This window comes from Equus caballus, chromosome 15, assembly GCF_041296265.1.
Source record: "Equus caballus isolate H_3958 breed thoroughbred chromosome 15, TB-T2T, whole genome shotgun sequence".
In the NCBI taxonomy this organism is placed as follows: Eukaryota; Metazoa; Chordata; class Mammalia; order Perissodactyla; family Equidae; genus Equus; species Equus caballus.
In genome coordinates this window covers 66,554,471-66,567,524 of record NC_091698.1, presented here as the reverse complement: position 1 = coordinate 66,567,524, position 13,054 = coordinate 66,554,471, and positions in this window count along the sequence as shown.

The window sequence follows — 13,054 nt, the reverse complement described above, 5'->3', positions numbered from 1 at the left end:
CTGAAGGGGAAAGAAATATACATAATTTTTAGAAAAATAGCATTAAGATATGGGTTAAAAACATTGTCTTTTCCTCAAGAATTTCAGAACATACTAATTTGAAAGGTAAATATTTTTCTTTTTTTTTTTGGCTGAGGAAGATGAGCCCTGAGCCCATATCTGTGCCATTCTTCCTCCACTGTAAATGTGGGTTGTTGTCACAGCATGGCTGATGAGTGGTGTAGGTCCACACCCAGGATCCAAACCCATGAACCTGGGCTGCCAAAGCAGAGCACACCCAACTTAACCACTATGCCACAGGGCCAGCCCTCTGAAAGAATTCTTTTAATTGGAAATAAAGCTAGCAAAAAATGTGCAAAAACTTCGACGTGTAAGTGTTGAAATTTTTAAGAATGACAATTATTAATCTTAAAAATAGTATTCTTATCTACATGAAATTCTAACGAGATATGTTTAGAGGCTGTCAACTGAAAATTAAAATAGCCATGTGCTACACAGAGAATGTAACTCATTTAAGGATAGTTTGTGTTCCAAAAGTTTGTTTACAAATATATTGTTGGAAGAGTAGGAGCGTTTTCCAGTGAATTTGAAGGTAAGTTATAAAGCCTTATTTAGTTCATAATGTAGTGGGGAAACAACTCTCCTTAACCGAAAGTGATTCTTACACAAAATTTCTGTATAAGTGGATTTACTTCCATTATAGATTTTCCTCAACCTTGAGATTTGGGTTCAGGTAAATATAAATTAATCTAGGGAAAAATTAGTAAAGGAGGAAACTAGGAATTATACAGAAAAGAGAGATTGGAGAAAATACTAACTTGGGAGATTTAAGACCCTGAAGCAAGATTGCTGTCTAATGGTGGAGAATTCTAAGAGACTGCAGCCAGCTCAAAGTGCTCTGCAATGTAACTAAATTCATATGATAGTTTTGTATATGGCGAGAGGAACTGAGAAAAGGTTCCACATCCTTGGTGAACTGAGCACCTTTTCACTCAAGTACTTCAGTGTCTAATCCCAAGTATTGAGTTTTATGTGTTGGACATAAAATATGCACTAAGGGGGCTGGCCAGGTGGTGTAGTGGTTAAGTTTGTGTGCTCCACCTTGGTGGCCTGGGTTTCGTGGGTTCAAATCCTGGGCATGGACCTACACACAGCTCGTTAAGCCATGCTGTGGTGGCGTCCCACATACAAAATAGAGGAAGCTTGGCATGGATGTTAGGACAGGGACAATCTTCCTCAAGCAAAAAGAGGAAGATTGGCAACAGATGTTAGCTCAGGGCCAAACTTCCTCACCAATAAAAATTAAAAAGTGAATAAAATGTAAAAAAAAAATATATATATGTACTAAGAAGCAAAAAAATAGACAATCTCTCTCTTAAAATTGTAAATTCAATTGTGATGATTGATAGGAAAGAAAAGAATAGGGAGCTATGAAAACAACATTTAATTTGGGCTTTTAGGGGCTACCCTGAGGAATGTGATTTAAGCTGAGATCTGAAAGAAACATTAACTTGGGAGTGAAAGCTTCGTGAATTGTTCTGGGCAGGAGTAACAGCATTCACTAAGATCCCTGTGATAGGAGAAAACATGAGATTTTCAGTGAACTAAAATGCTAGTGGCTACAAAGCAAAAGAGCTAGCACCAGGTCTTTCAAAGCCTTGTGAGACAAAGATTTAGGCTTTTTTTTTTTTTTTTGAGGAAGATTATCCCTGAGCTAACCTCTGCTGCCAATCCTCCTCTTTTTGCTGAGGAAGACTGGCCCTGAGCTAACATCCATGCCCATCTTCCTCTACTTTATATGTGGGATGCCTGCCACAGCATGGCTTGCCAAGCGATGCCATGTCCGCACCTGGGATCCAAACCGGCAAACCCAGGGCCACCAAAGTGGAACGTGCGAACTTAACCGCTGTGCCACTGTGCCAGCAGCCCCAAGATTTAGGCTTTTAAAAACATAGGGAAGCCATTGAAGGTGTATGCAGTCTATGAGATCACCCTGACACTTTGACTTGCAGCTATAATAGAGTGACAGGACCAGACTTATTCTCTGTAAGCAACTAGAAAACTGAACAAAATATATAAAACAACAGTTTTTGACAAGATCAATGAGTGATGTACCTCTTCCAGATTAATTAATGGGAAAAAAAAATAGGACACAAATTAGCTAAATCAGAAATGAAATGAGACATAAGGACAGATCCTACAGATATTAAAAAGAAAATAAAAGAATATTATTATGAAATTTATGCCAATAAATTCAACAACTTAGGTGAAACAAATTTCTTAAAAGATGTAAATTACCAAATCTAAATCAAGAAGAAATAGAAATCTGAATAATCTTGTACCTGTTTTTAATTGAATTAATAATCACTAGTAATTAAAAACCTTCCAACAAAATGCAACACCAAAAGCACAACTCATGACAGAAAAAATTGGTAAGTTGGACTGGAATGAAATTAAAAACTTTTGCTCTCAAAGTTACTGTTAAGAAAATGACAAGCCACAGTTTGGGAGAAAATATTTGCAAAACACCTGTCTAATAAAGGACTGGTATCAGAAATATACAAAACTCTTAAAACTCAACAATAAGAAAACTACACAGTATGAAAATGGGCAGAGTATCTTAACAGACACCTGACCAAAGAAGATACAAAAATGGCAAGTAAGCATATGCAAATATCCTCAACATCATGTCATTAGGGAAATACAAATTAAAACAACAGTGAGATACCAATACACACCTGCTAAAATTCAAAACAGTGACAACACCAAATGCTGACAAGGATGTGGAGCTCTCATTCATTGCTGGTGGGAATGGAAAACGGTACAGCCACTTTGGAAGACATGTTGGCGGTTTCTTACAAAATTAAACAAACTTTAACTGTATGCTCCAGGAATCATGCTCCTTGGTATTTACCCAAATGACTTGAAAACTTAAGTCCACACAAAGACCTGTGCACAGTTGTTATAGAAGCTTTATTCATAATTGTCAAAACTTGGAAGCAACCAAGATGTCCTTCAATATGTGAATGGATAAACCAACTGTAATACATCCATACAATGGAAATATTATTCAGCCATAGAAAGAAATGAGCTATTAACATTTCTCCATGGAAGATATACAAATGAACAACAAGTAAGTGAAAAGATGCTAAACATCTCTAATTATTAGGGAAATGCACACCAAAACCACAAGGAGAAGGGCTAGCCTAGTGGTGTAGCAGTTAAGTTTGCACACTCCGCTTCAGCAGCCCAGAGTTCCCTGGTTTGGATCCTGGGTGCAGACTTTATCAGCCATGCTGTGGCAGGCGTCTGACATTTAAAGTAGAGGAAGATGGGCACAGATGTTAACTCAGGGCCAGTCTTCTTAGCAAAAAGAGGAGGATTGGCAGCAGATGTTAGCTCAGGGCTAATCTTCGTCAAACAAACAAAAAAAAACACAAGGAGATACCACTTCACACCCATTAGGATGGTTACTATTTTAAAAAAAGAAAGTAACAAGTATTGGCAAAAGAATGGAAAAATTCGAACCCTTGTGCACCGTTAGTGGAAGAGTAAAATGGTGCAGCTGCTATGGAAAGCATATGGAGATACCCAAAGAAATTAAAAATAAAATTAGCATATGATCCAGCAATTATACTTCTGGGTATATACCAAAAGAATTGAAAGCAGGGTCTCAAAGAGATATTTTTACACCCATGTTCATCATGGCATTATTCACAATAGCAAAAGGGGAAACAACTCAAGTATCCATTGATAGATGAATGGATAAACAAAATGTGGTATTATACATACAATGAAATATTATTCAGCCTTGAAAAGGAAGGAAATTTTGACAAGTGCTATAACATGGATGAACCTTGAGGATATTATGGTAAGTAAAATAAGCCAGTCACAAAAAGATAAATTCTGTATGATTCCACTTAAATGCGGTACCTAGAGTAGTTTAACTGGAGACACAAAGTAGAAGGGTGGTTGCCAGGGGTTATGGGAAGAGGGAAATGGGGAGCTGTTGTCTAATGAGCGTGGAGTTTGAGTTTTGCGAGATGAAAAGATTGGTTGCATAACAATGTAAATGTACTTAACACTGCTAAACTGTACAGTCAAAAATGGTTAAAATGGTAAATTTTATGTGGTATGTATTTTACCACAAAAACAAAAAAGAAAGAAAGAAATGAGCTATCCAGCCATGAAAAGACATTGAGGAACCTTATATGCCATTATACATTTGTCAAAACCCTTAGAATATACAAGACAAAGAGTGACCCCTAATGATTTTAGTTAATAATAATGTCTTAACATTGGCTCATCAATTGTAATAAATATACCACACTAATGTAAGACGTTCATAACAGGGGAAGCTTGGGTTGGAGGGGAGGAAATAGCGCCGGAAGCAGATGTCTGGGAACTCGCTGTACTTTCCCCCCAATTTTTCTGTAACCTGAAACTGCTCTAAAAAAAACAAAGTCTATTAATTAAAAACAAAGCAAAAATAAAAACAAAAAACCTGCCAACTGAAAGAGCTCCCGACAGCCAAAGCTGGGACAATCTGAGCAACGAAATAAACAAAATAGTATTGGAGTATAACTCAAAGCATAAAATAAATATCCCTGGGTCCACACTGATATAAACAATGATTGAAGAAATTAATAAGTAATAAGAAGAGACAAGTCTCCCCTGCAGAAGAATTCCAAGTAGATTATGTAGCTGCCGCCAGCCCCCCCCACCCCCCACCCCCACCCCGGCAAGGAGGGGAAGCATAACTTCCCACTTGTTAAGTGCATAATGTCTTCCTTCCAGAGCACAGTATGGAAGTGGGGGAGGTGAGTAACTACAGTGGAGAAGCCTGACAAACACTATTCCAGCCTGGTGACTCGGTCAGCACCAACTATCATAAATCTGTCTCCAGGAACTTGCCTATACTAGGTACCTCAGAGAAGTGGAATCATACAATAATTGTCCTTTTGCATCTGGCTCATTTCGCTTAGAGTTTTCAAGGTTCATCCATGAGAAAGCATGTATCAGAATTTCACTCCTTTTTAAGTTTCAATAATATATATTGTATATATATGTATATATAAACACAATGTATATAGATACCATATTTTGCTTACCCATTCATCTGTTGATGAACATCTGGGCTGTTTCCACCTTTTGGCTGTTGTGAATAATGCTGTTATGAACATTGATGTACAAGTATCTGTTTAAGTCCCTGCTTTCCATTCTTTCGGGTATATACTGAGAAGTAGAATTGCTGGATCATATGGTCATTATATGTTTAATTTTTTTGAGGCACCACCATACTGTTTTCCACAGCACCTGTGCCCTCTTACATTCCCACCAGCAGTGCACAAATGTTGCATTTTCTCCATATTCTCTCAAACACTTGTTCTTTTCTTTCTTTCTTTTTCTTTTTTTCTAACGTTCATCCTAATAGGGGTGAAGTAGAGGGTCTCACATTTTTGCATGTCTTGCAAACAGGGGCACTGACAGTCTTTTCTTCCAGACTATTTTTTCAAGGATGTTTATGTGGTGAACAGCCATGGAAGACAGAGATAGTGGCTCCCTCTGGGGCAAAGGTCAGACATATTTGCTTACATGCTTTATAAAATATTTGGGTTTCCTAAGCCGCATTCACCTGGACTACTCTGCACATCCCCATGGGCGTAATGAGAACCAATGCAACCATGAAGCTCGTGTTGCTTGGTGTGCTGTAATAAATTCCTTTGTCTCTGACCCAGGAGTCTCACGTTGTCCGCCAGCAGCCATGAAACTGTAGCAGACTAGCTGGTTAGCTTGAAAGTACTGTGAAAGCGCACATCCTTCACAGTTTTTGACATTCTTCTGCCTGATAAAAGGCATCTATGAAAAATCTACAGCTAATATCATACTGAATGGTGAGAGGCTGATTGCTTCTCCCCTAATTATGAATAAGCCAACGGTGTCCTCTCTCGTAACTATCTCTATTCGATACGGTATTGAGCATCCTGGCTGGTTCAGTAAGGCCAAAAAATAAAACAAAAGGAGGAGGAGGGTGATACTAAAGGGCATACTGCTTGGAAAGGAAGAACGAGACCACCTGTATTTATATACAACACAATTGTATGTGTAAAAACTCCTAAAGAATCTACAAAATGTGACTAGAGCCAATAAACAAATTCAGCAAGGCTACAGGGTACTAGGTCAATATTTTTAAATCAGTTGTACTTCAATATGTTAGCAACAAGCTTTGGGAAAATGAAACTTAAAAAAAGCAATACCATTTACAGTAGTATACAAAAAATTAAATACAAGGTATAAATTTTAGCAAAATATGTGTAAGACCTGTGCAATGAAAACCATATAACATTGCTGAGAGAATGTAAGAAGATCTAAATAAGTGGAAAGATACGCTGTGTTCATGGATTCAAAGACTAAAATATTATTAAGATGTCACTCCAAATTGATGTATACATTCAATTCAATCCCAATCAAAATCTAGCAGGCTTTCTTGAGGAAATTGGCAAGCTAATAAAATTTACATGGAAATGCAAATGACTTAGAGTAGCCATAATATTTTTTTTTAAAGTTAATTAACTTATACTACCTGATTTCAAAATTTACTATAAAGCCATAATAATTAAACAGTATGGTATTTGGCATAAGTTTAAATACAGAGATAATGAAACAGAATAATCCAGAAATAAAATCCACACATAGATGAGCAATTGATTTTTGACAAAGGTGTCAAGTTAACTCAGAGGATTAATGATAATTTTTTTAATAAATGGTACTGGAACAATTGGATATATATTTGGAAAATGATGACCCTCCACTTACATCTCATTGTACATAAAAAATGTTTTTGAAATCAATCATAGACCCAGATGTTAAAGACAACAGTATAAAACTTTTAGAAGAAAACATATGAGAAAATCTTTTTGACCTCAGAGCAGGTGAAGATTTCTTAGACGTAGACCATACAAAGCACAAACTATAGGAGAAAAAGTTTATAAACTGATCTGCATCAAAATTAAAAACGCTTTCTCTCTAAGACACCATTAAGAAAATGAAACAACAAACAACATACTGGGAGAAAATCTTCTCAACCTGTTTATCTGACAAAGGATTGTATTCAGAATACATAAAGAGCTCCTACAGCTCGATATTAAAGAGACATAAACCCAGTAAAGAAACAGGTAAAAGATTTAAACAAACCATTTACTAAAGAAGATAGACAAATAGCTAATAACACCATGGAAGGGTGCTCAACATCATTAGTGACTGGAGAAATCCATACTAAAACCCCAGTGAGAGGCCACCACACATCTAGTAGAATGTCTAAAATCACAAAGATGGACAATACCAAGTGTTTTTAAAAATGTGGAGCAATTGTTAAGTCTCATATGTTGCTGGTGGAAATGTAAAATGACACAACCACTTTGGAAAACAGGCAGTTTCTCAAAAAGTTAAACATACACTTATCACATAGCCTAGGGTGCTGGTTTGCTAGGGCTGCTACAATGAAATGCCACTAACGGGATGACTTAAAAACCAGAAATGTAGGGGCCAGCCCAGTGGTGTAGTGGTTAAGTTCATGCACTCTGCTTCAGCAGCCTGGGGTTCATGGGCCCGGATCCCAGGCGTGGACCTACACACTGCTCATCAAGCCATGCTGTGGCGGCATCTCACATACAAAATAGAAGAAGTTTGGAATAGATTGTTAGCTCAGGGACAATCTTCCTCACACACACACACACACAAACCCCAAAAACAAAAATTTATTTTCTCACTGTTCTGGAGGCTGGAAGCCCAAGATCAAGGTGTCATAGGTTTTGGTTCCTTCTGAGTCCTCTCTCTTTGCCTCACAGAAAGCTGCCTTCTCGCTGTGCCTCGTGTGGCCTTTCCTTTGTGCTCCTGCATCCCTGGTGTCTCTTTTGTCTCTTTTTGGTCCAAATTTCCTCTTCTAACAAGGACACCAGTCAGACTGAATTAGGACCCACCTAAACAGCCTCATCTTAACTTAATGTCCTCTTAAAGGCCCTGTCTCCAAATCCACTCACTTTTTCCAATCCAAGTGCTGAGGGTTAGGGCTTTAAGATATGAATTTGGGGGTGAGGGGGGCACAGTGCAGCCCATAACACCCAGCAATTTCACTCAGGTATTTACCCAAGAGAAGCGATGGATTTGATCCTGAATGCTCATAGCAGCAAATGTTCATAGCAGTCATATTCAAAATTGCTCCAAAATGGAAACAACCGAAATGTCCATCAACAGGAGAATAAACATATTGGGGTGAAGTCCTACAACAGAGCCCTTCACAGAAGTAAGAAGAAACAAACTTGATACTCGCAACAATGTCGATGAAACCAGTCTGAAAAGAATACACACTATGTGATTCATTTACATGGAACTTTAGAAAAGACAACTCTCTAGTGTCAGAAAGCAGATCAGTGATTGTCAACTGTGGGGGGTGGGGTGGTGGCGGGGAGCGGGGGACTGAGAAGCATCCATATACAGAGGGGAGAAAAGCTGCTTGGTAGTCTAATTTCTTTTTTACAAAATAAAATAATTTGTCCAATTTGAACTGCAGAGTAACAGAGATAACAAAAATGTGTTAGTAAGGAACAGATGAGAAGTTAGAATATGTTCAACAGCTTCTGTCATTTTCAGAGCAGAGAGTTGAGTAAAAAACCACCTGGTAACTGGCCGGTGCCATGGCAGAGTGATTAAGTTCTCGCATTCCGCTGAGGCGGCCCAGGGTTTTGCCAGTTCGGATCCCGGGCGTGGACATGGCACCTCTCGTCAGGCCACATTGAGGTGGCGTCCCACATGCCACAACTAGAAGGACCTGCAACTAAGATATACAATATGTACCCAGGGCGGGGGATTTGGAGAGATGAAGCAGAAAAAGAAAAAAAAAAGATTGGCAGCAGTTGTTAGCTCAGGTACCAATCTTTAAAAACAAAAAAACCGTCCAATGAGACTGATGGCTCCCATATAGACTATGAGATGGACTGGAGAGGAAGGAATATTAAAAGGTTTCCGAGGATGGTTGGGTAGGTGTGGGAAACCAGTTGCCCGGAGTTCAATAGCTTTTTTAAAATTAAATTAAGAACTACCTGAATCTGATTTAGTAATCTGTGAAGGTATTATCTGGAATGTTATAATTACTACTTATTAAGTGTTTTCTACCTGACAGGCATGGCGAGCACTAAGCCAAGCATTTAGATGTTGTTTGTTATTTCATTTAATCTTCATATCAACTCTCGGAGGTTGATAGGTAAACGTTATCATGTAGAGATAAAGAAATTCACACTCAAAGCTTAAATTGCCCATGGTTACAGTAGCTGGTAAACAGTTGAAAAACCATGTCTGATTCCTAAATTTGTGCCTTAAATACCAGGTTTTACTGCCTCTGGGTTACAGGAATATCCAGGCACAAGAAGAACGCATGGCCTCTTATTCGTTTATTCAGCAAGCTGTCACTGAGCCCTTATGAAATGCTGATCTCTGAGCCAGGCCCTGGTGGTTCGTCAGTGAGCAAAATAGACAGAAGTCTCTGTCCTCATGGAGCTTACATTCTGGCGGGAAAAGACCGATAACACGAAAATTCAAAATAAAATATCAGAAGTGATAAGTGCCATGAAGAAAAGCAGGTGAGGACGGGGGATGGGGTGCCGGCTGCTATGTTAGATGGGGCGCATGGGGAGGACCACCTACAGAGGCGGCCCTCGAGCAGGGGTTAAAACCATGTGCAGGAGCGAGGTGTGCAAACGTCCAGAGGAAGGGTCTTCTAGGTCGGGAGCAAAGAAGGTGAAGGTAGAGGCTGCGGCCCTTGGATGTTTTTACAGCATCAGCAAGAGAAATAGCTATTGTGCTTGGAGCACCCTGTGCAGAGCAAAGACGGGTAGGAGCTGAGGCCTGAGAAGTATTCAGGTTCCAGGGCCTAAGTCATGCAGAGCTCTGTGGGCATGGGTAAGAACTTAGAATCCAAGATCTGGGAGTAATGGAATCAAATGTACATTTTCCAAGGATCACTATCACACTTGAGATTTGGAGATTATTGGCGGCAATTCTTAAATACCAATTCTTAATCAAATACCTTCTGACAAAACAGTATATCCTGTACACTATAACCCACAGTTACCCTTCAAGCCAAAATAACTCCAAAACCAAGAAATGTATAATCCAAGAAGTTAAGAAAGACAGGACAGTTTCTCTAAACTGGTACCTATGTTACTATATCTTATTAACAAGTTGTTTTCATAGAGTAAAAATCTTAACTTCTTCTCATTAGTTTAAAGATCAGCCTACATTATTGAAAAGCCTATTAAAAAACATATTTATTACTGTTAAATGTAATTGGATCCAAGTTTTTTAGGGCATTAAGGGAATAGAGAAGAATAATTTTATAATTAGCCTATCTGACAGGTTTCATTAAGTAATTCAAACATTCCCTTAAAATCTCGTTTACAGTACTCAATCTCTTAGTATTAAATTAAAAGTAAAACCGAATCTTGATCAAATTATAGCACTATCAATTCGACAACACCATAATTTACTACTACCAAGCAAATATTTTAAGAACCCAGATGTTTGCTATCTTTCTAGTCAAATGAGCAGGAACCACGTCAGCAGCAGAACTTTCCCCTCACATCTATTAAGATTTCGTTTGAAAGAATTCCCACCCACTTTCTGCTTTTACTTGCACACCAATCTGAGTTCTTAAAAGAAATTATATACGAAATTGGTTTTTCCTGAATGTTGTGTTTGATGATAATTCTGAGACTACGTGGTTGCTAGTAACTTGATTCTCTATAAATACTATCTTTCCCTTCTTTTAGGTGAATTTTCCCCAGGAAATGTATGGTTGGCTTTAATTCACTTTAAGAACAGTGTTGATTATTCAGACAAGAATATTCAAACACTTGCAGCCAGCTCTTGGGAGAAGCAGTGGTGTACTTACACATTCCAGCGGACACACTCCAGGTGCTTTATCAGTGGAGGTAAAAGCAGCACCATATATAATTCATTAGGACTTTCTCTTATTGCTTTCCAGTAGAATTGCAGAAAGAAATTCTCTCTCTTGTGCTTCCGGGGGGGGGGGGGGGGGGGGGGGGGGGGGTTGCCTTTGTTACAGCTCAACTATAAGCTTTATATAGAGTTGCAGCTTTCACAATAGAGCATTAATTGGAAACGATTATCCAATTATACCAGCTGTGACTATGCTGTTTACTGAATATTTACCAAGAAAAGAATGCATTTAACAGATGATTTAATATAGCAGCCTGGCATAATGAATCTGCAAGCGACACTTCAATCACATAGCTAACGTCTTCAATGGCTGAAATATTCAGGAGTACACACGTAGCCCAAGTCAGGGCAAAAAATAAAAGAAAGACTATCAGGCCTGATTTTCAAAGCAGTGCAAACATGTGTGATGTAAATTTCAAAAGTAATCAAAGAGCTTATGTTTGTTTATTATCTAAAATGCGTGAGATTTCTCCAACTGCTTGATTTTAAAAGTAGATGTGCTTTCAACTTTAATCGATTTTTTTTTTTTAACAATCGATGCCTTACGTATGTGCCCTGAACACTTATTATAGGGCTGTCCTTGAAACTGATGCTTTGGAACCACTTTAGGTACTTCTCAGATAAGCACCGGGAAGAAGGTGCTGTGTGAAATTCCACTCTGCAACCAATAGTGTGATAATGAGCTGCGGGCTAGTCATTTTCTGCCTGTAATCTATTCAGCTTCTCAAGCGCTGACCAAGTACTGGTCGGGGAAAAGGCTTTGGCTGGGCTAGCGTTGATTTGATGGATGTGAAGATAGTCCATATGCTGTCAAGGAATATTTTTATAGGCAAAAATCCACTACTAACACCTGCAGAATTGGCTCTGTAAGAAATGAAGAAAATGTTTCATCAAATTTGTTATCTGTATTAAAGAAACAAAACAAAGGAACCAAAACACTTTGCTACCAACTCTTGAATCATCTTATTGGTGCTGTCTTGACAAAGAGAAGCTGTTCCTCTATGTGCTATGATGTCACCCTGGTCCAATCATAACCTTCCTTATGAGAGTGGGGGATAACTCTCTGGAGACAAGGTGAGTGACAGCAGCAAGCAACACAGCAGTCACTAGGCAACAAGATCCAGCCTTCAGTAGAGGAGAATTTTCAAACATTTAACCCTCACGCCATCAGGGCTTCTTGTTGCTGATTTGGCAGTAATCTCTGGACAAAAGGCCTGATATGAAAAAGGCAGCTTTTTTCTAAAGCTGTTTCTGAAGTGAGGAAACTTCCTGTTTAGACTAAGGACATGACTCGGTTTGAAAAGATTGGTAAAGTTAGAAATTTCTAAAACCTCTTTTTTACAAGGGTCACAGTTTAAGCCACATGGTTATCTCCCCGGTGTGTTTAGAACTGTTATTCACTTGCCCCCCATAAGCCTGTGTGTAGTCTGTGCCCTGCACAAAGTTACGCTTCACGGGGGTGAGTGGAGCGGAAATCAGCCTGTGCTCCACATGCCAAGACACACCCTTGTTCGGGCAACCTCCAGAAAGGTGTCTTTATCTAATTTATTGCCCTGATGGGGTGCCATTTTGTAATTTGTCTTCCTGGAGGGGCTGATTTTTCCTAAGTTGCACAAAGTTGCTGTATGAGCTCTTGGGTGGGGAGCCCTACAAGTACACCTTATTTTTCTAACTAGTCAGAAAGTTCTGTAAGATCGTCCCTCCTCTTTTTCACATGACTGTGCTAGAGAACTTAGCACAGGGCTGGACAGACCCAGGTGTGGACTAGTGGTATCGTTTCCAAACTGGATTTCCAGCATCATCTTGTTCAGATTGTTTTGATTTGTTTCCAGAAAAATTTCTTTTAGAATTTCTCTCATGAAGCTAATTTTTTGTTACTTTGAGAGATCTAATAGTTTAACATTTTTTTCTGCCCCGTTATACAGTATAATGATTTCCTTAAGAAGATAAATCCTTATTGTTTTCTTTAGCTAGAAAAGGAATCAATTAGTAGACGCTTATGAATTGAACTCCTTGAGGACAGGGGGTACCATGTTTTCTC